General features: G+C 39.4%; 1 protein-coding gene across 6 annotated transcripts in view; it reads right to left on the bottom strand.

The window, feature by feature from the left end:
- The window catches only part of CDK19 (cyclin dependent kinase 19), a 177,833-nt gene that overhangs the window by 29,252 nt on the left and 124,066 nt on the right, over positions 1-24,515 (bottom strand). The gene's annotated exons all lie outside the window — the stretch shown is intronic.

The following is a 24,515-nucleotide window of genomic DNA, read 5'->3' as shown; positions in this document are numbered from 1 at the left end:
CCCTTCTCCAGAGGATCTTCCCAACCCAGGGATCGAACCTGGGTCTCCCACATTGCAGGCAGATTCTTTACCAGCTGAGCCACCAGGGAAGCCCACTCTTAATAATGCTCTTGTCTTAAAAGCTATTTTGTATAACACTACTGTGGTTGATTCTTTTAGCAGTTTGCGTGCTATATCTTTTAATAGCCTTTTACTTTCAGCTTTTTTTGAATCACCATAAGTCCAGTACTATAAGACAATAATTAAAGACATATGCACTAGAAAGGCAGAAACAAAACTACTGTTATTTTCAGGTGATATAATTATCTACATAGAAAGCCCAAAGTATTTACAGACAAATTATTAGCAATAGTAAAAGAGTTTAACAGGAGGTATGGCTACTTGAACAGTATGAACAAGTCAACTGTACTTCTATATATCACGAAAAAAAAGCTAGGAGATACAGTTTTTCAGAAGCAGCATTTCTATAGCAAAAACAAAACAAAAACCTCTAAGATGCCTAGGAATAAATACATCAAATGATTTACAAGATTTTTATACAGAACACCTTGAAACCTTATCTTAAATGATATTAAGAAGTTCTAAATAAATTAAGAGCTCATGTTTATACATCAGAAGACTCAATATATAGTAAAGACATCAATTCTCCCCCTACTTATCTATATATTCAATGCAATTTCCATCAAAATTCCATCAGAGTTTCCTTGCGGAACTTGAAAGGCTGATTTTAAAATGTATGTGGAAGAGCAAACAGCTAAGAATAGCCAAGAGATTCACAAGGTATTAGGAGGAGGGGATGAAGAGAAGAATCTGGCTCATGATTTATTTTAAAGCTATCGTAATTAAGACAGTATGGGACTAGTACAGAGATAGATAAATTGAGCAATGGGAGATAATGGAGAACTGAGAGAAGAACCTCAGATCAGTGGAGAATGGAAAAATTAATCAATAAACAGTGCTGGCATAGCAAGTTATCCAAATGGGGAAAAAATAAGTACAACAAATCCTCACCTCATACCATATATACAGTAATTTCAGGAGGACTGAGGAATTAAATGTGAAAAATAAAACTTTAAAACTGAAGGAAATAAAAAACTGGAGTGTATCTTTCTGACCCTAAAGTAGGGAAGAATTTCTTACACAAGATACAAAGAATAACCATAAAAGGAAGGACTGATAAACTTGACAATTAAAGCAACTTCCAATCATCAAAGATCAGGAAAATAAAAAGACAAACAGGCAGAACTATTTGCAACACAGATCAGCCACAAAGGTTTAGTATCCAGAATAAAGAACTTCTACAAATCAAGATGAAAAACAACCTAACAGAAAAATGGAGAAAATGTCTGCACAGGGATTTTAAAAAAGAAGAAAACAGTTTAACCACTAAGCATATGAAAAGATGCCACACCACATCAATAATGGGGGAAATGCAAATGAAAATCCCATTGAGATACCATTTTATTATACCTAGTAGACTGGTTAACAATTAAGAACAGTAGAGTAGGAAATAGGTCAGGGGAAATTCCAGTACACTGCTGGTGGGAGAATAAACTGGAACAACTTCTTTGGAAAACAATTTGGCATCATCTTGCAAAACTGAACAACTGCATACCCTTCAACTGAGTAATTCCCTTTTTAGATACACTAAAGAATATCCATAGCACATTTTGTAATCCCAAAAAAAGGAAAAAAATCTGGACACAACCCAAATTTCTAGCTAATAGGAAAATGGAGAAATTAAATGTGATAGAATCACACAATGAATTTTAAAAATAGCAGTGAAAATCACTGAATTACAAATAAAGGTAAAAAATGTTCAAAATCTTGGAAGCACTATGTTGAGGGGAAAAAAAGCACATTTCAGAAGACTATATACAGCAGGATGCCATTTTCATAAAACTTAAAACCAAGCAAAGCTAAAAAATAGCTTAAAACTGTACTGTCTAGGCATATATACAAATGTGATAAACCTATTACTTTTGAAGGGGTGAATAATAGGTTCAAAATTCAGGATGTTTGTTACCTCTTGGGAGGAAGCAGGAGGACAAGGTAAGGAGGTAAAGATAAAACTGAAACAAGCTTTTGGTAATGTTTCAATTACTGGGTTAAGTGATAGGCTCTCCACTCTTATGCCTTGTAAGGGACATACAAACATATCAAATATTCGTTTTGTGTTTATTGTACACTAAGATAATATGCTAAAGCTGAAACTCCAATACTTTGGCCACCTCATGTGACGAGCTGACTCACTGGAAAAGACTCTGATGCTGGGAAGGATTGGAGGCGGGAGGAGAAGGGGACGACAGAGTATGAGATGGCTGGATGGCATCACCGACTCGATGGACATGAGTTTGAGTGAACTCTGGGAGTTGGTGATGGACAGGGAGGCCTGGCGTGCTGTGATTCACGGGGTCGCAAAGAGTCGGACACGACTGAGCGAGTGAACTAAACTGAACTGAAGCATTCTTTTAAATTACTTAGACAATACTTCCATGAGAAGGTCACATTTGGGATAAGACCTGACAGAAGTGCAGTAATAAGGGAAGAGCAGTTCAATGCCTGAAGACAGGTGAACTGGAGACACACCAGGGAGGACAGTGGGTACTGGGCAGAATAGAGTGAAAAGGCACTGATGATTCTAAAGAGAAGGAAACCCAAGAGAGAGCTGGCTTGCTCTTTCCAATGGTTCTGCTTTTGGCACAAGTCATTTGGGTACCAGAATTGGATAGGTTCTTGAGCATGTCTGGCCTATGCTCTGAAAGTTATGAGGGCTGCCATAAGATTAGCAGTAGGCCAAGGTCATGGTTGTTTGGAGCAGTTAGGAAAAACATGGTGAGCTGGCAGGCTGGCTAACTGGAGAAAAAGCAGAAGGGTCAATGTGGTTGGAGTCAATGTGAGAAGAGAAGCAGAGGAGGGGTAAGGCAAAGGTTAAAGAGAGAGCTGCCCATCACAATGTGGGGACTTGGAAAGACTAGGTTTTACATAACTAGAATTAGCATTATTTTGTTATCTTTCTGTCTTGTCCATAATTTTTACAAATGGCATGATTTGTTATATGTGTGTGTGTGTGTGTGTGTGTAAAGAGCAATACTGCATAGGAACCTGGAATGTTAGGTCCATGAATCAAGGCAAATTAGAAGTGGTCAAACAGGAGATGGCAAGAGTGAATGTCAACATTTTAGGAATCAGTGAACTAAAAACTGGAATGGGTGAATTTAACTCAAATGACCATTATATCTACTACTGTGGACAAGAATCCCTTAGAAGAAATGAAGTAGCCATTATAGTCAGCAAGAATCTGAAATGCAGTACTTGGATGCAATCTCAAAAATGACAGAATGATCTCTATTCATTTCCAAGGCAAACCATTCAATATCATAGTAATCCAAGTCTATGCCCTGACTAGTAATGCTGAAGAAGCTGAACGGTTCTATGAAGACCTACAAGAGCTTCTAGAGCTAATGCCCAAAAAAGAGGTCCTTTTCATTATAGGGGACTGGAATGCAAAAGTAGGACGTCAAGAAACATCTGGAGTAACAGGCAAATTTGGCCTTGAAGTACAGAATGAAACAGTGCAAAGGCTAATAGAGTTTTGCCAAGAGAACGCACGGGCATAGCACTCTATTCCAGTAACAGAAGAGAAGACTCCTCACATCTGGACATCACCAGATGGTCAATACTGAAATCAGATTGATTATATTCTTTGTAGCCAGAAATGGAGAAGCTCTATAGTCAGCAAAAACAACATTTGGAGCTGACTGTGGCTCAGATCATGAACTCCTTATTGCCAAATTCAAACTTAAATAGTTAAAGCTGTGGTTTTTCCAGTAGTCATGTAAGGATGTGAGAGTCGGACTATAAAGAAAGCTGAGTGCCAAAGAATTGACACTTTTGAACTGTGGTGTTGGAGGACAGTCCCTTGGACTGAAAGGAGATACAACCAGTCCATCCTAAAGGCAATCAGTCCTGAATATTCATTTGAAGGACTGATGCTGAAGCTGAAACTAACTCCAATACTTTGGCCACCTGATGTGAAGAGCTGACTCATTTGAAAAAATCATGATGCTAGGAAGGATTGAAGGTGGGAGGAGAAGGGACCAACAGAGGATGAGATGATTAGATGGCATCACTGACGCAATGGACATGAGTTTGAGTAAACTCCAGGAGTTGACGATGGACACGGAGCCCTGGCATGCTGCAGTCCATGGGGTTGCAAAGAGTCAGACATGACTGAGCAACTGAACTGAACTGAAGAAAGTAGGGAAAACCACTAGACCATTCAGGTATGACCTAAATCAAATCCCTTAAAATTATACAGTGGAAGTGAGAAATAGATTCAAGGGATTAGATTTGATAGAGTGCCTGAAGAACTATGGATGGAGGTTCGTGACAAAGAGGCAGGGATCAAGACCATCCCCAAGAAAAAGAAATGCAAAAAAGAAAAATGGCTGTCTGAGGAGGCCTTACAAATACCTGTGAAAAGACAGGAAGCAAAAAGCAAAGGAGAAAAGGAAAGATATACCCATTCAAATGCAGAGTTCCAAAGAATAGCAAGGAGAGATAAGAAAGCCTTCCTCGGTGATTGATGCCAAGAAATAGAGGAAAACAATAGAATGGGAAAGACTAGAGATCTCTTCAAGAAAATTAGAGATACCAAGGGAAGATTTCATGCAGAGATGGGCACAATAAAGGACAGAAATTTTATGGACCTAACAGAAGCAGAAGATATTAAGAAGAGGAGGCAAGAATACACAGAAGAACTATACAAAAAAGATCTTCATGACCCAGATAATCACGATGGTGTGATCACTCACCTAGAGCCAGACATCCTAGAATGTGAAGTCAAGTGGGCCTTAGGAAGCATCACTATGAACAAAGCTAGTGGAGGTGATGGAATTCCAGTTGAGCTATTTCAAATCCTAAAAGGTGATGCTGTGGAAGTACTGCACTCAATATGCCAGCAAACTTGGAAATTTGAGGCCACAGGACTGGAAAAGGTCAGTTTTCATTCCAATCCCAAAGAAAGGCAATGCCAAAGAATGCTCAAACTACTGCACAAACTCACTCATCTCACACACTGCTGCTGCTGCTGCTAAGTCGCTTCAGTCATGTCTGACTCTGTGCGACCCCACAGATGGCAGCCCACTAGGCTCACCCATCCCTGGGATTCTCCAGGCAAGAACACTGGAGTGGGTTGCCATTTCCTTCTCCAATGTGTGAAAGTGAAAAGTGAAGTCACTCAGTCGTGCCTGACTCTTAGTGACCACATGGACTGCAGCCTACCAGGCTCCTCCGTCCATGGGATTTTCTAGGCAAGAGTACTGGAGTGGCTTGCCATTGCCTTCTCCGATCTCACACACTAGTAATGCTTAAAATTCTCCAAACCAGGCTTCAACAGTATGTGAACCATGAACTTCCAGATGTTCAAGCTGGTTTTAGAAAAGGCAGAGGAACCAGAGATCAAATTGCCAACATCTACTAGATCATCAAAAAAGCAAGAGAGTTCCAGAAAAACATCTATTTCTGCTTTATTGACGAAGCCAAAGCCTTTGACTGTGTGGATCATAATAAACTGTGGAACATTCTGAAAGAGATGGGAATCCCAGACCACCTGACCTGCCTCTTGAGAAATCTGTATGTGGTTCAGGAAGCAACAGTTAGAACTGGACATGGAACAACAGACTGGTTCCAAATTGGGAAAGAACTACATCAAGGCTGTATATTGTTACCCTGCTTATTTAACTTATATGCTGAGTACATCATGAGAAACGCTGGGCTGGATGAAGAACAATCTGGAATCAAGATTGCCGGGAGAAATATCAATAACGTCAAATATGCAGATGACACCACCCTAATGGCAGAAAGTGAAGAAGAACTAAAGAGTCTCTTGACGAAAGTGAAAGAGGAGAGTGAAAAAGTTGGCTTAAAACTCAACATTCAGAACACTAACATCATGGCATCTGGTCCCATCACTTCATGGGAAATAGATGGAAAACCAGTGGAAACAGTGTCAGATTTTATTTTTTGGGCTCAAAAATCACTGTGGATGCTGATTGCAGCCATGAAATTAAAAGACGCTTACTCCTTGGAAGAAAAGTTATGACCAAGTTAGACAGCGTATTAAAAAGCAGAGACATTACTTTGTCAGCAAAGGTCTGTCTAGTCAAAGCTATGGTTTTTCCAGTAGTCATGTATGGATGTGAGAGTTGCACCATAAAGAAAGCTGAGCACCGAAGAACTGATGCTTTTGAACTGTGGTGTTGGAGGAGACGCTTGAGAATCTCTTGGACTGCAAGAAGATCCAACCAGTCCATCCTAAAGGAAATCAACCCTGAACATTCATTGTAAGGACTGATGCTGAAGCTGAAACTCCAATACTTTGGCCACTTGATGCGACGAACTGACTCATTTGAAAAGACCATGATGCTGGGAAAGACTGAAAGTGGGAGGAGAAGGGGATGATAGAGGATGAGATAGTTGGATGGTATCACCAACTCAATGGACATGAGTATGAGTAAACTCTGGGAGTTGGTGATGGACAGGGAAGCCTGACGTGCTGCAGTCCGTGGGGTTGCAAAGAGTCAGACACTACTGAGCAGCTGAACTGATATATGTGTGTCCTGTTCAATCTCTGATGGCAAGGTTTGGAGAGATTATCATTTTCTACTACATTATATATTTCCATAATGTTTGACTTTGTATGTTTTGGTATTGTTTGTAATTATAGTAGTAGTATTTTTAATAATATAAGAAAAAAAATAATGCTGAGAGGAATAAAGAGTAGAAGAACAAGAGCCAATAAAAGAACTAGTGAAGGAGTAGCCAAGGTAAGTAAACATAGGTAGCATAGGCTTCTAGAAGCTAACAGTTTAAAAAGGAAAAGGTGGTCTTCAGGAACAGCAGAATGCAAGCTGAGAAGGGGCAACTTTGAGACAATCAGAAGGTCATTGGTGACTTAGAAAAAATAATTTATATGCATTTTCAGAAGCTAGCTGCAGTAAATGAGACCCAAATAAGTGGGAACAGGCAAAGGCAAATTTAGGTTTTTGGTTTTTTTTGCCATGCTCTGTGGCATGCAGGACCTTAGTTCCCTAACCAGGGATTGAATCTGGACCCTCAGTAGTGAAAGTGTGGAATGCCCAGTAAAGGGAGATTTAGAGTAGATTTTTCAAGGCCTTAGTGAGAATGGCAATCTTTGGAATATAACAGTTTTTAAAATTGTAAAAGTATCAAGTTAACCATCTTATGTACCATTTGTTACATTATTTGCATTTCCTAAAATTTGAGCTTAAATCCTTTAAAAAAAAATAAAGATGTAAGATAAAAATACAAAGTATATGACAAAGGAACAAAAATTGTTTCACATAAGAAATGAAAACAGGGACTTCCCTGGTGATCCAGTGGTTAAGACTAGGTACTGCAGGGGACATGGGTTCAATCCCTCATGAGAGAACTAAGATCCCACATGCCCTGCGGTGCAGTCAAATAAAAAAAAGAAAGATGAAATGAAAGTAGATTATGAGCTGCTGCATGGGAGAAAAGCAGGAAGCCAGCCTTGATCACTGTTAGCTAACTCTGGTGAGAAGTTCCTGTAGTTGTGCTACATGGAAACAGAGAACACGAACAGGAGCAGCACAGTGGAATGAGGATAGAGAGAGAGACAAGGATCTAGCGAGTTCTGAAGTCAGTAGAGAATACTTATGTCTGTTGGAAGCCCAGGGAAGCTCTAAGTGTGGGATCTCCATGTAGACAGAGCCTAAGATGAGCGCAGAGGTGGTGACATGGTTTAGGAGAGCAGTGACTGTCAGCTCTTCTGTACAGGCTGAGAAAGAAACCCCGAGTTTGTGCAGTATCCACAGAGAAGGGCTCCTGTAGTCAAGTTAAAATCTGGAATCGCAGAGGGAATCATTTTGAAATGCACACCTCTTAACTGGGATTAACTATCCCCTTCAGAATACGTAAATAATTGTTAAGGTCATAAGATATTTGATATTTCAAAATAACAAAATAACGTGATCACCCATGAAAATGCATTTAACTTAGGGAACTATCTTCAATATCCTGTCATAAATCATAATGGAAAAGAAAATAAATAAAATAAAAATAAGATGTTTTTAACTTTTCAAAACATTTTCACATCACTTTCCCTGTTTTTTCTTTTTTTTTTTAGGAGAATTACTCAAAAAATACAGGGCTGGGGGCAAGTCTCGGAACAACTCCATCTAACCCTCAGGATTCCACACTCAGGTGTGTTTACAGACATTATGCTGAATTTTCAAAAGACTAACTTTGACAGTGATTAATTAACTGAAGATATATGCTATTAAAAAAACAAAGGAAACTGCAGCTCATGCACATACACCCACACATAAACCTGAAAGAATGGAAAGAGGATACCAAAACGATTCTGACCTAGTTACATCCCAATTAACACAGACGATGCTGTACTAAAACCCCTCTTCTTACTGTGAACACAAAATGCCAGCTGTGAAAGAAAGTGATACTGCTGGGTTTGCACACTTCAGTTACCATAGAAACAGTAGAAATGGCAGGAGTTGGAAACCTCATATTTAACTTATCAGCAATAAAATTGGATAGACAAATCAAGGCTGCAGGGTTCATTTTAGTTAAATTGTATTTAAAAGGCAAAAGTCAGGGAAATAATGAGATAAACCATATGATTACTCAGAAGTTATTCTCGAAATATCTGCATTTTATAAGAATTCAGTTAATTGTTGAATGTACATTCATGATGTTTTACGTGTACCTTAGATATGCTTTTTCCTTTTACAGAATCAACTGTTTTTCACAGGGTTAAATTTACTTCAGTTAATTGGCACATCATAAATAGAAGAGCCTAACAATGTACAATTTATCCTATTACATTTGCTTTACACTCCCTGCCCCAGGACATTTTGAACAAAAATATGAAACCCACAAGATGACTCTCATCAGCACCAATAAAGAAGACAGAAAAACACAAACACAATTGTCTATGATCTTGAATGACAGGAAAAAACCAATCAGATATCAATCAGACTAGTTTCTGAACAATGAACAGTGCTAGCCTAATATTAGTGGCTACAACTATTCTTTTAATACAGAAGTGGCGCAAGTCTCGTCACATCTGATACAGAAGTACATTCCCAGGAGAAAATCCTCAGTTTATATTCCTTTGTTTACACTGTTCTCCATTGTTCACCTTGAACAAATAAGATTCTGGGTTGTAACAAACAGGGCAAATAACTAAAGAAACATGCTTTTTTTCTGAAATACAACACTCAATTGCTAGTAGCATCAGTCTTATCATACATTTACCCTTTAAAATAACCTGACAGTAATTGTTTTAAAAATATAAAGTATCTGATTATTATGACTGCAACCTCCTAAAAAGCAGGGAAGATATTTCTGTCACCACTTTATGTATCTGTTGATTTGCTGGATGAATGAACAAATAAATGAATGAGTGAAAATTGACAATGGTTAGTAATCATTAATCATGGTCCTTGATAGGCAAGTTCTACATTTTAAAAGAAACTAGAATAAACACTTACCCTATATGCCAAGCTCACTTCTGCACATACTTTTTCTTTAAGTCCTAATTTATCCCAGGGTTTCAATAATCACTCACTGCCAATGATTCCAAAATCTATTCCTCTAAGTCCCAATATATCTAGAGATACGTCAGCTGTATGCTGGTCATCTTCACAATCATCTCAAATTCAACGTGTTCAAACTGAATTTCCCCTACCTCTCTGATGGTATCCCCTTCTCAGTCACTCAGTCATCAAAAACAGAAGTCTGAGCACCTGTCCTTTATTCCTCAAATCTAATCAGTCCTCAGGTTTGATTATCTTACCTCCTAAAGATTTATCTACTATCTCTCCTCCTCTCTGGGCTTCCCTGGTGGCTCAGTGGTAAAGAATCCACCTGCAACGCAGGAGATGTAGGTTAGATCCCTGGGTCAGGAAGATCCCCTTGGGAAGCAAATGACAACCTGCTCCAGTATTCCTGTCTGGAAAATCCCATGGATAGAGGAGCCTGGTGGGCTACAGTCCATGAGGTCGCAAAGAGTTGGACAGGACTGAGCACACACACATCATCTATTATTAGCATCCCCAATCTGCCTGCAATACAGGAGACCCAGATTCGATCCCTGGGTTGGGAAGATTCCCTGAAGAAGGAAATGGCAACCCACTCCAGTATTCTTGCCTGGGAAATCCCATGGTCAGAGTGGCCTACAGTCCATGGGGTAGCAAAGACTCAGACACGAATTAGCGACTAAACCACAACATCTGTCCTTCATGCACTTACTTCTCTTCTCTATTGGTGGTAAAGAACCTGCCTGCTAAAACAGGAGACACAGGTTCAATCCCTGATCTGGGAAGACCCTGCATGCCCCAGAGCAACTAAGCCTGTGCACCATAACTGCTGCGGCTGTGCTCTAGAGCCCAGGAACCACAACTACTGAAGCCCTGGCACCTAGAACCTGTGTGTGCACGTGTGCGTGCTAAGTTGCTTCAGTTGTGTCTGACTCTTTGTGACTCCATGAACTGTAGCCCGCCACGTTCCTCTGTCCATGGGATTCTCCAGGCAAGAATACTGGAGTGGGTTGCCATGCCCTCCTCCAGGGGATCTTCCTGACCGCTTCCTGGCAGGTGGGCTCTTGACCACTGGCGCTACCTATGTTGCCCCCTAGGGCCCATGCTCCACAACAAAAGACGCCATGGAGATGAGAAGCCTGTGGACGACAACTAGAAAGTAGTTTCTCTCCCCCAAGCTAGAGAAAAGCCCGTGCAGCAATGAAAACCCAGCACAGCCTAAAAAAAAATTTTTTTTTAAAGTCTACTGTAATCTGGTGCCCACTTCTCTCTCCTTCCTCCTCTTTCACTACTTCTTGTTTTGCATCAGTAATATTAAAGTGCTCCCAGTTTCTTACCCCTGGAGAAGGAAATAGCAACCCACTCCAGTCTTCCTACCTGGAAAATCCCATGGATGGAGAAGCCTGGCGGGCCCCAGTCCATGGGGTCACAAAGAGACACGACTGAATGACTAACAGTTTCTTACGCCATGCCCTTATTCATGCTGTCCCCTCTGCCTGGAATGCTCTCCGCACCCTTTCCCCCCGCCAAGTCATTCTTATAAATTTCTACTCATCGTTTCAGATTCAGCTCGGTGTGAGTCCTCCAGGAGAGCCCCATCCCAACTGGTTATGTATTCTTCTGTGCTCTCAGCACCTTGTACATAGTTGATCCCTGAATATACCTTATAATTTCTTTTTTAAAAGAACTTTCTTTTATGATTATCCATTTATGTGTATCTCCCCCCACCCCCATACATTCATTAGGAAAGGGATTGCATTTCATCTGTGCCTGTATTCCCAGTGCCCAGCCTACTGTCTGGAACACCTTAGAAGGACGAAATGTGTTTATAAAGCAAATATTCTAAGTCTAAAAACCGGTACTTCTCCCACAGAAACCCAGGAAAAAGGCATTAGGTTCCATAATTCTGTAAGTGTCATACTTTGGGTGTATTGTGGGTTAGATAGGCCTTTGTATTCAAGAGAACCTAACCACTATTTAAAGTGCTGCTTCTAAGCAAAAATTCCTTCCAAGTTAGAAATTATGTATTTATAACAAGATGCAGGCTGTCTTAAAATGGGAGCAGTCTATAATATTAAATGCTATGATTAATTTCATTTTACTTTAAAATGATTTAGAGGTAATGGGCATCCTTGTTAAATAAACCTTGGTATTCATGGTAAACAGCTGCCAACCCAGCATTGCAAGACAGTGAACAATGCACTTCTTTGTCTTTGCCTTTTAGGAGTGGTCACAGGCCTGAACAGCAGAGATAAGGTTTTCTTTTCTCTAACAAGAACCAATAAAAAGCAGCCTTTATAAAAAGCTTAATGCAAGACAAACACATGTATCCAGAAGGCTATTTACCTAAGTAACTTCAAGGTCACCAACAGTGAATATATAATCAAGATATATTCCACATTGACAGCAAGGCCAGGAAATAAAGCCACAAAGACACTCAGATGCTATCCTATTTATTAACTAGTACAATCCATCCGAGAAAAGCAACACTGGTAGAAAGTAGTTTTCTTTTTACATTTGTGACATTCATATTCAAATCAGAGAATTCAGTCTTATCACTGTGAGAAATTAAGAATGTCAGAGGCAGAAATTAAGAAGCTGAGCCCTCTCAGTTTACTCATGAAGAAATGCAAAAAAAAAAAAAACCCTACGACCTCAACTAAGTTCACTGTCCACACACAGTGGCAGACCCAGGATTAGAACCCGAGTCTCTCAGTGGTGCACTCCAGGCCAAGCTTATGAGAACAAAAGCACACTTGGCAAGTGAACAATACTTAACTGGCTTACAGCGCTCACTAAGAAAAAACTGCTACTCTGATGGTATTTAGGTAAAAATATAATCACACAAAATAACCATCATAAGTAATCTCCAGTGAAATGAACCATTAGTCCTTAAATGCAAGATCCCCTCTTGATGAAGGTACTGTCATTCCCAGTAAGGGATCTGAATCATCCTATGTGTATGTATATGTGTGTGTGTGTGTTAGTCGCTCAGTTGTGTCCGACTCTTTCAAAACCCATGGACTGTAGCCTGCCAGGCTCCTCAGACCATGGAATTCTCCAGGTAAGAATACTGGAGTGGGTTGCCATTCCCTTCTCCAGGGGATATTCCCAACTCAGGGATCAAAGCCAAGTCTTCTGTATTGCAGGTGGATTCTTTACCATCTGAGCCACCAGGGAAACCCTGAATCATCCTATGCTGCTGCTGCTGCTAAGTCACTTCAATCGTGTCTGACTCTGTGCGACCCAGTAGACGGCAGCCCACCAGGCTCCGCCGTCCCTGGGATTCTTCAGGCAAGAACACTGGAGTGGGTTGCCATTTCCTTCTCCAATGCATGAAAGTGAAAACTGAAAGTGAAGTTGCTTAGTCGTGTCCAACTGTTAGCGATCCCATGGACTGCATCCTACCAGGCTCCTCCACCCATGGGATTTTCCAGGCAAGAGTACTGGAGTGGGTTGCCATTCCTTTCTCCAGGGGATCTTCACAACTCAGGGATCAAAGCCAGGTCTTCTGCATTGCAGGTGGATTCTTTACCATCTGAGCCACCAGGGAAGCCCAAGCCCGAATCATCCTATAGCGCTGCTCAAATAGCATGTCAGTGGTGGTCAGGGGCTTCTGCACACGCCACACAACCACTCAACTCCCCACTACTACCTTATCCTTTCCAGCTCAGCTCAAATACCAGTTTCAAAGAAGACTTTCTGACCTCCTGGATTAGGTCAGTTAACACCTTAAATCCTCTCAAAGCACCTTGAACATTTCCTTTAATGAACTCACCACAGGTTTTTTCAAATTATCATATATTTAGTCATGTGACTGTTTAATGTCTATTTCTCTCCTAGTCTAATATCAAGTTTAGGAACCTTTCTTGTTCATTTTGCACACAACTGTATTCCCCACATCTACAACACAAGGACCAAAACAAATACTTGTGAGAGTTGCATGGTAGGTAGCAAGAATGAATAAATTAATGATCCTTGTTCTTGGCTCATCCTCACAAATCAGAAGGTGAAGATGCCCTTTGCATGGGGCAGTTCTGACAGCAGCTGTTGAACCCTTGCTCTAGATGAAACACCCCAAGTGAGCTGATACTGCCTGTGGTGGGCAGAATGGTAGCCTGCCCTCACCCCCAAAGATGTCCATGTCTTAATTCCAGAAGCCTGTAACTATATCACATGGCAAAAGGGAAATTAAGGTAGCAAACAGAATAAGGTTGCTCAGGTGAGCCCAACGGAATCACAATAATCCTTAAATGTGGAAAGCAGGGAAGAATCAGCATCAGAGTGAAGCAATGAAAAGGACTCGACCAGCCATTGCTGGTTTCAGATTCTTCCCTAGGGTCTCCACAAAGAAACAAAGCCTTGCCAACACCTTGATTATTAGTTCAATGAGACCCATTTTGGATTTCTTAACTCTAAGATACTTTGTGTGTCTTAAGCCACTAAATTTGTGGCAATTTGTTACAGCAGTAATAGGAAACTAATGCACTGAGTTTAATTTTATTTGGAAGCATAATCTCAGTTGCCTCTCAAGAGTCTACTCTTGACCAAAGTCAAGATCTGAAGGCTTGGAAATGACCTACCTAATGAGAGCATCTGTGTCTGTTCAATGCATAATATCAGGTGTAAATAGTTCTTCATAATGTTTATTGTGCTCTATTAAACTAAAACCCTTAGTTTACTTTGGTCTTTGAGAGCTACCCTGAATTTGCCACTGACTTAAGACGTAAATGTCATTTGCTAACCCCTGTTGTTCCCACTCACTCTTGGGTCTTTAAATCTTTCACAGCTAAATGATCAAGCCCTTCCTTGGTATCTGCATGCATGTGTGCTAAGTCACTTCAATCGTGTCTGACTCTTTGCAACTCTATGGATTACAGCCTGTCAGGTTCCTCTGTCCAGGGGATTCTCCAGGCAGGAATACTGGAGTGGGTTGGCATGCACTCCTCCAGGGGAATCTTCTGGACCCAGGGATTGAACCTACATCTCTGACGTCTCCTGCATTGGGAGGCAGGTTGTTTACCACTAGCACCACGTGGGAAATCCTCCTTGGTATCTGACAGTCTTCTAATGGAGAAGGTTTGTGAACAGCCATGCAACTTGGAATTAGTCTGGGTCCTTTACAAATTGGGTAAGAAATTATTATAAAAATTTGTGGGAGCCTCCCTGGCAGTCCAATCGTTAAGACTCTGCTCTTCCAATGCAGGGAATGCAGGTTCAGTCCCTGGTAGGGGAAACTAAGATTCCACATACCTCTTGATGTGGCCCAAAAAAAAAATAATTTTTTTTAATAGTATACATATTTCTTAAAAACAGAACCACCATACAATCCAACAGTTCCATTTCTGGGTATTTTTCAGAAACAAACAAACAAAAACAGTAATTCAGAAAGATATATGCACCCCTATGTTCACTGCAGCATTATTTATAATAGCCAAGATATAGAAGCAACCTAAGTGTTCCCTGATACACAGATAAAGAAGATGTAGTGTATACACACACACACCATGGACTATTACTCAAGTCACAAAAAAGAGTAAAATCTTCCATTTCCAACAATATCAATGGACCTGGAAGGTATTATGCTAAGTGAAGTAAGTCAAAGAAAGACAAATACAAAATGATTTCATTTATATATGGAATATGAAATGCAAAACAAATGAACAAACATAAAAAACAGAAACAAATTCAGAGACACAGAGAACAAATGGGTGGTTGCCAGAGGGGAGGGGTTGGAGGGGATGAGTAAAATAGGTGAGGGAGATTAAGAGGCACAAACTTGCAGTTATAAAATAAATGAGTTATGGGAATGAAAGGCACAGCATGGCGAATACAGTCATCAATTTTATAATAACTTTGTATGGTGAATTTGGTCTTTGAAAACCGCCCTAAATTTGCTATTGACTTATTGTGATCATTTTGTGATATACAGAAATATCAAATCATTATGCTGTGTACCTAGAACCAATGGAGTGTTGCAAGTCAATTTTACTTCAATAAAAAAATAATAAAAAAAAGAATGCCTGTGGCAGTATATATATTTGTCCTTATTCATCAATTTGTAATTAAAATGGGTGCATTTTATTGTACACAAGTTATACTTCAATAAAATTAATGAAATAGTATGCCTGAATTAATTCTTCAGTTTAAAACATAGGACTCAAAGTACTGGGGCTCCTTCTGTATGCCCTGGTTCCTAACCAGTTTATGCCATTGCTGTCACTGTGGAATATATCTTGACTATATAACCTTTTAGGGACTATGAAGTTAACTTGGCAAATAACCTTCTATATCATGTGTTTGTGAGTGCAGGCAATAAAACCATATTGAAAGTCAGCGATCATCAAAAGAACCCTGACCCTGAGCTGACGCTTAAGAGGCCTGTAAGGCCTGTGAGTCAAACCAGGCCTTTGAAGCTGACCCTCTAAGAAGTGTGATTCTTAGTATGTATCACCTACCTGTGCAACAGATGGTAGAGCATTACACTCTCACTCAAACCAACAGATAGATGTACGGGACTCTGCTGGAAACTCCAGTGACTGGGCTATGGGTATGGATGATGGAAAAACTGACATGCCAAAATGAACTGCAGCCCCACCTCTAGACAACACTTCAATAATCCCTTCTTACATTTGTAAAGTATATGTGGCAGTTTCCAGAGTACTGTAAGAAACATTCCCTTACCTATCTTCACAAGGGCTGCACAGAGGGAGCAGGACAGGAGTCACTGCACACAGATGACATCACCATAGTCAAAGGCCTTCAGGCTGCCGTCAGGAGCAGCTGAGCCACTGACCGTGGAGGACGAGCTCTAAGGAGCTAGTCAGGAACCAAAGGTCACCCACAAAAGCCCTAGTGTGAATCTTCAGCTGACAAGATCTGTGACTATCCAGAATCACCTAAAAGTACAGGTTAGAATAAACAGGCCATATTTAGTTAGCTCTGTATTCTGAAAGAAATTAGGGTGATTAAATCATATTAAAATAAATACTACTTTCTGTCACAATTCTTAATAAATCAAATGAAAAATAATAGTCATTTGATTAAAATGGAATTGTTTGAATGAAAAGTTATGTGAAACACTTTGACCTCATTTAAGCAAGTTTCTTGTATTCTTAAATACAAGACTTGGCAAAAAATATTAGCAATATTTAAATATAAACCAGATGAAACATGGCCTACTTTTTTTTCACATATTTATAGTAGGGCTCTACTCTGTAAACCAGAAGGGGCTAGGAAGAGCATCAGTCTAAAGGAATTCCAGAGAAGAAAGCAGTTAAAAGCAAGGACAATACTGGATAGCTGATGATATTCAGAAGAATGTACAGAAGAAGCTTCTTCAGAAAATCAGGAGGAACTCAGGAACTCAAGAGCTAACACTACAAAGTCAACAACCATGTAAAGCACCTATCACTGCCATTTTACAAATGAATAAACTAAGGCTTGAGTAGCAAGATTAACCATCTTAGAAATTTTTTTTAAAATCTAGGGTCTCAAAGCTCCCATACCATAAGAACAAAGCTAAAATTCTAAAACATTATCAAAATGCCTGAAAAATGCTGAAATGATGGCTACAGTAAGATTTTAAGGGTTTCTTTGAAGTATAAACATTTGCCTTACTGGGCCCTGTTTAGCACAGGCAAAATTAAAGACTTTGATGCATCTCCTTGTCACACAAGATACAAAGAGAAGCTGTGAGGCACATAGAGATTTTCGAGACAATTCTCCAACAACTAAGCATTTAATATTTTAATCAAACTTTCACAAAGAAGAACAGCACAGCACTTTTTTTCCAGTTGAGTAGAAAACAGAGAGCCATCTTTGATTTCATATATAGCACTTTCCTATAATGATGTTGCTAAAGAGTCTTCAAATGCTCTTTTTGGCTAAAGGACTATATTTCATGCTGTCCTTTTACTGCTTGTCAGCTAGTTGGTAGAACTCAACAGCATTAGCAACCTTGGAAAACAATGTTTTTGTCATTTAAATTTTTCCTTGTATTTTTGCTATTGCTTTAGATAAATGAGTGAAAAAGAAAAACAAACATAATAATAAGTACAAATATTAGTGATAAGAATATGCCTCAGACTGCATAACAAAGAAAGAACCTCTCAGTATATTCAAAGTGAAAAATCCTGGATCTCAGTTGAACACACCCTCTAGGTTTACGTGGATTACACTTGTGATCTAATAGCGGGGGGCGGGGGGGGGGGAGAAGTGAGGGGAGAGGTGAGGAGGGGAAAGTAAGGAACATGTACCAAATTCTGGGAGTAAATCACTGAAGAATGGAAAAGGGAAGGAATAATTGGTACTTTATAATGTTTCATTACTCTTTAGAACTAGAACTATCCTGAAATTCTTAACTACACAAGCAGCTTTTATACATGGAAGACGCTGTATATGAAAGGAGGGAACTTCTTGCATTTTCTTTACTGTATTTTAACTAAATGAAAAGGACAATAACAGGATCCAAACATCATTTAAAAGCCTCTCAGACTATGGTAGGCAGTTTCAGACATAGTTTCCAATCATCCCCACCCCCAGTACACACACTCTTATGTAGCTATTCCTGTTGAATATGGCTATGCCTGTCAGCTGCCAAGTCATGTCTGACTCTTTTGCAACCCCACAGACTGTAGCCCGTCAGACTCCTCTGTCCATGGGATTTCCCAGGTAAGAATACCGGAGTAGGTAGTCATTTCCTCCTCCAGGGAATCTTCCCGACCTAGGGATTGAACCCATGTCTCCTGCATTGCCAAGTGGGTTCTTTACTACCAAGCGACTAGGGAAGCCCAACATGGGCTATGCTTAGTGACTTGTAATGAACAGAATACAGCAGAAGTAATGAGCTGTCACTTTCACGATTAACTTACAGAAAACTGACTTTCATCTTGCTAACATTCTTTCACCCTCATGGGAAAGAAAACTGCCACGTTTTAGATGCTCTATGGAGAGGCTCAAGTGACAAGGAACAAAAGAAGGCCTTTACCACCCATCAGTCTGTGAGGAAACAAATCCTGCAAAAAACCACATGAGTGAACTATTAAGACTTGTCTGTAACCTTTCAAAGAGACTTTGAAACTGAGAATCCAAGTAAGCCACACCAAGCTTCCTGACCCATAGAATCTATGAGATAATAAATGTTGTTTGAAGATACTACATTTTTTGAGACCAATTTGTTACTAATACACACTTAAAATATACATTGCCAACATGTCATAAACAATCTACAGTGCTGTTGAAAATCCAGTAAGAATTCTGCTTGAATAAGCAGGGTGTCATAAGGAAGAAAAATAAGTATCATCAAACCAAAATTATGTAGTTTTGTCAGTTAATATGACAGAGTCATATGCAGCTAGAATGTCTAGTGCCTCATTTTTTTTAGTCAACTGAATTATATCTAAGTATTGGCGAGTTTTATTATTACTATTATTATCATCATCATTAAACTCTAATAGAATAAATTAAGACTTTAGGGCTATAACCGAGCCCACTGGTAGTTCAGATGATAAAGAAGCTGCCCACAATTCAGGAGACCCAGGTTTGACCCCTGGGTCAGGAAGATCCCCTGGAGAAGGGAATGGCAACCCACTCCAGTATTCTTCCCTGGAGAATTTAACCGACAGAGGAGCCTGGTGGGCTTCAGTCCATGGGTCACAAAGAGTCAGACATGACTGAGCGAGTAATACTTTCACTTTCCAGATCTGAAACAGAAGTAACTTTATACCAATCCAAAACTGTTCAGTAGATGTTAGTTAATAATAAAACTCAAAAGATTCAGTTCAGTTCAGTCACTCAGTCGTGTCCGACTCTCCGCGACCCCATGAATCACAGTACGCCAGGCCTCCCTGTCCATCACCAACTCCCGGAGTTCACTCAAACCCATGTCCACAGAGTCGGTGATGCCATCCAGCCATCTCATTCTCTGTCGTCCCCTTCTCCCGCCCCCAACCTTTCCCAGCATCACAGTCTTTTCCAGTGAGTCAACTCGTCGCATGAGGTGGCCAAAGTATTGGAGTTTCAGCTTTAGTATCAGTCCTTCCAATGAACACCCAGGATTACAGGATGTAAAATTATTTTCTCCAACTGGATCTCACAAAAACTTGCATGTACCATGTTTACAGACCATACGCTAGCTATTTGTGACTGTGAACTTTAAATGACCCACTATTAGCCCACTATTGTAAACAATAATTACCATATAAAACTCAAGTTTGAATTTTGCAATGGAACTGCCACAATATTTTTTAAAAGACAGAGCTAGGGTTAGAACCCTACAGCATTCATTCAAATCCTTCATTTAATAAAGACCTAGCATTTATCATCTGCTAAGCACAGAGATATGAAGGGGAAAAAAGTTTAACTTATAGTTCAGTTTATGCCACTGATCCAATAGCAAGATTCTGTAACAAAGGAGCCATAAATCCACTTAATAACACTACCATTTAGCCCACATTTCTCTACCTTTGCTAAAGAATAATGTGCAATTGCCAGATGCTTTGCTAAAATTCAAGTAACTTATGAGTACAAACATTATGCCAACACTAGGAATACAAAAATTAATGAGATCTGATTCTTGCTCTTAAGAAGTTCATAATTTTGAAAAAGGGATAAACTATATCCTGGCATTCTTCTAGCCTACCAGAATAATAATGTCCTAGAAATGAGTCATCCTATAGTTCATCTTCTTACTCTTGGCTATATCCTGCTGTAAAATTAAAATACATCTTTCCTCCCTTGGTGTTTACAACTTCCAAATATTTATAGACTTATGTCTCTATTTTACCGTCTCTTTGCGAAGTTGAATACATTTAGCTCCTTTTCTCCTTTCCTATTAAAACAATTTCTCAATGTAAGTAACGCTTTTGATGGCTTTATTTAAATTCTCTATTTCTGTATTACATTCTAGGATCCAAATGACATAATTATTTTTCCAGATATGCAATCAATCACAATGAAAAACATCAACCTCATTGATGATGTGCTTCTATGTGTAAAGTCCAAAACACTGGTTTTTATTTACTTTTTTAATTTGTTGAGACATACTATTACACTGCAATTTTATATTTACTCTTAACACTTTTAATTGTATGTGTTTCCTGTTTCTCACACACAATTAAAATTTAGAGATGGAATGCACTCTGAAACAGTTGTCACTAACAGTGTAAACCCAAATTTCCCACAGTGATAGGAAATGAAGCATTTAAAAAACCTACTCATTGACGATGCTAAAGCCGAAACTCCAAAACTTTGGCCACCTCATGCGACGAGTTGACTCACTGGAAAAGAGTCTGATGCTGGGAGGGACTGGGGGTGGGAGGAGACAGGGACGACAGAGAATGAGATGGCTGGATGGCATCACTGACTCTGTGGACATGAGTTTGAGTTAACTCCGGGAGTTGGTGATGGACAGGGAGGCCTGGCGTGCTGTGATTCATGGGGTCGCAAAGAGTCGGACACAACTAAGCGACTGAACTGAACTCATTGACTAAAACTGCAACTCTACTCTTAAGCTCATACAAAAAACAGTTTTTCAAAAGTCTCCATCATACCCCTTTTAACCATATTCATATTTCTATATTTCTATATCCACTGCAGAATGTATCTATAAAGTAAACATATGGTTTTAAATCTATTCTGGAAAATATTTTGGCAAAACCATGACAGTATGACAATGTGGTCCAGATAGCACGCCTCATGATCAGTGAAAGAACTAAGGAGGCTATCAAAGACTATATTCTTACTGGTTTGAAGCTTCAGATCTTGTTAGAGTTACTTATTTAAGGAACAGGGGCACTAGGGGACTGTACAGGTAAAATACAAACAAATGTTATACTAGGTCAGAACCACATTCAGAACACGTCTTCAATATTGTGTCCATGCTAATAACTGCACAATGGCACATGAAAAGATGCTTCACATCACTAATTATTAGAGAAATGCAAATCAAAATTACAGTGAGGTACCATCTCATACCAGTCAGAATGGCCATCATTAAAAAGTCTACAAATAACAAATGTTGAAGAGGATGCAGAGAAAAGGGAATCCTCATACACTGTTGGTGGGAATGTAAGTTGGTGCAGCTACTATGGAAAACAGTACGGAGACTCCTTAACAACTGAAAATAGTGTTACCATATGATCCAGCAATCCAATTCCTGGAAATTATAGTTTTGTCTGGATATATATCCAGACAAAACTGTAATTCAAAGAGATATATGCACACCCATGTTCACACAGCACTATTCACAACAGCCAAGACATGGAAACAACCTAAAAGTCCACTGACAAGATGAATAGATAAATAAGATGTGGTACATATATACAATGGAATACCACTCAGTCATAAAAAAAGAAAAATCAATGCCATTTGCAGCAACATGGATGCAACTAGAGGCTATCATACTAAGTGAAATTAAGTCAGAACGAGAAAGACAAATACGGCATTATATCCCTTGTATGTAGAGTCTAAAATATGAAACAAATGAACCTAACGATGAAACAAAAACAGTTTCACAGACATACAGAACAGACTTGTGGTTGCCAAGGGGGAGAGGGTTGGGAGAAGGATGGAATGGGAGGCTGGGGTTTTTCTATGTAAAACAGATAAACAATAAGGTCCTACTATATAGCACAGGGAACATATTCAATATCCTATGATAAACCATAAAGAAAAATAATATTAAAAAAAGTGTATGTGTAGCTGAATCACTTTGTTGTATAGCAGAAATTAACACAACATTGCAAATCAACTATAATTCAATAATATATATATCTTGTGTATATGTGTGTGTGTGTGTGTGTGTATAGTCCATGCTATGTATGAGGTAATAATAATCAGTGATGGCTTCTTTAATAGGGAAAAATAATTTAATAAGGAAAAAAAAACCTTAATTCTGTTGCTCACAAACTCTCGGTACTTAAAAACAAATAAACTCCCTAGCCTGATATTTAGGGCCTTCCTCAATCAGGCTCCAACTCATATCTTCCTAGTCTGACTTCATACTACCCTAATTCAGTTTATCCATTTTTGAATCTGACAGAACTACACACTGTTTCTGAGATAATTCAAGTGCTTCCTCCCCGCAGAAATGTCACATCCAACACTCCATTAGGTTACCCTCATCTCTCAAATCTCTATTTAAATTCTAAATGGCACCTCTCTGAAGCTTTCCCTAATCCCCCACTCAGAACCTCTTCTAACCTTGAGTAGCATTTGGTCTGTACTCTCACATTGCCATGATCACATTCTCTCTCACCTGTCTTGTAATATAATTGCTTGTGTGCATGTTATATTTCTTCTCTCAAACTAAATTCCTAGGAAGGTCTTGATATAGTCACGTTTGTACTGTCCTCACCAGTCCATGCTTTGCACATATTAATACAAGGAAATAAAAAAGCATGCTGTAATAATCAATATTCTTACTGATATTCTTTCATTAAGAAAATATTTACTCAGCATCTATTGTATACTGGAGCAGTAGTATACCAAAATTAGCCACTGACCCCACTTTCTCAATAACTTTATGGCCTAGAACATCTTCTCGACATCTATATAAACTACTACAGTGCTAACACACAAATGCCAGAAGAGGAGCAAAGATGAAGTACAACACTAACCAACAAGGAGGAGCGGTTATTTCCAAGTAGGGATGGATACGAGGATAAGTTTAACATTTGTGCAAGTTCTGAAAAACAGAGACAGGGTAAAGTGTTTTAAGACAAGAGAAATAAATGCCACTGAGGCAGGAAATCTCAGGAGGGTCTAAGGAAAATCAGTAGTTCAATAGTATACTGTAAGTAAGAGATTATAGGGATATAGGAGAAAAATTTTAAAGGCAACTATAGGTATACCTGACAAGACCTCAGAAGCCAAAAAAGGAACTAGAGCTTTAGTCTCTAAGCAGTGAGGAACTATTTCAAAGTTGCTGAGCAGGGACTGAGTAATTATTCTGAAGGTCTACAGTGGACTGGAAGGGAAAGGGATGGTTGACAAGGAGACAAGAGGCTAGCACCATCCTACAAGAAAAGGATAGTAAAGGCCTGAACTAGGAATGAGGCACTAGGAATAGAAACAGATGAATGGAAGAGAGATTTTAGTGGGGAAACTGACAGAACTAGACAAGTTCCAAATGGGGGGTACAAGGGTCTGCAAGTGGTAAAAGAAGTTTCTACGCTAGAAGGAGGGTTGTGCCATCACCAGGATGTCTATGTGTTAGTCGCTCAGTGGGCCCAACTCTGCAACCCCATGGACTGTAGCCCACTAGGCTCCTCTGTCTATGAAATTCTCCAGGCAAGAAGACTAGAGTGCACAGCCATTTCCTTCTCCAGGGGATCTTCACAATCCAGGGATCGAACCCAGATCTCCTGCATTGCAGGCAGATTCTTTACCATCTGAGTCACCAGGGAAGTCCCCATCACCAGGATAGAGGACATTAAAGCAGCAGCAAGTTTGGGTGGGAGAAAACTGAGTCCTGGCTATATCACGTTTTAGTACTACTGGATATGCAGGCAGTGACATCACAAATAAAATGTGTCAAACTATCCTATTTAGAAAAAATATAAAATTTTATGAAAAAAGAGTTGAGATTAATCTTCATTAAAGCTACAGTTCATGGGGTTGCAAAGAGCTGGACATAACTGAGCGACTAACACACTAACAACACATCCTATTTAGAAGAAATGTAAAATTTTATGAAAAAAGAGTTGAGATTAATCTTCAGTAAAGGACTCTGATAAATTATTCAAACATGAATATGACCTCAAAAATATAACTCACATAGGCTATATTAAGTAGCAAATTAAAATCTAAAACCATCTATGAAGGAGGGCTTGACCTAGAACTTCATGTACCCAATAATTATTTTCATACATGCTGATTCACAGGTAACAGTAAAGCAGATAGGTGGAA

Source organism: Moschus berezovskii, chromosome 10, assembly GCF_049115385.1.
Source record: "Moschus berezovskii isolate FMDL1 chromosome 10, NW_MosBer_1.0, whole genome shotgun sequence".
NCBI classification, from domain to species: Eukaryota; Metazoa; Chordata; class Mammalia; order Artiodactyla; family Moschidae; genus Moschus; species Moschus berezovskii.
Note: the sequence above shows the minus strand (reverse complement) of the source record. Positions and strands in the feature narration are given on the sequence as shown.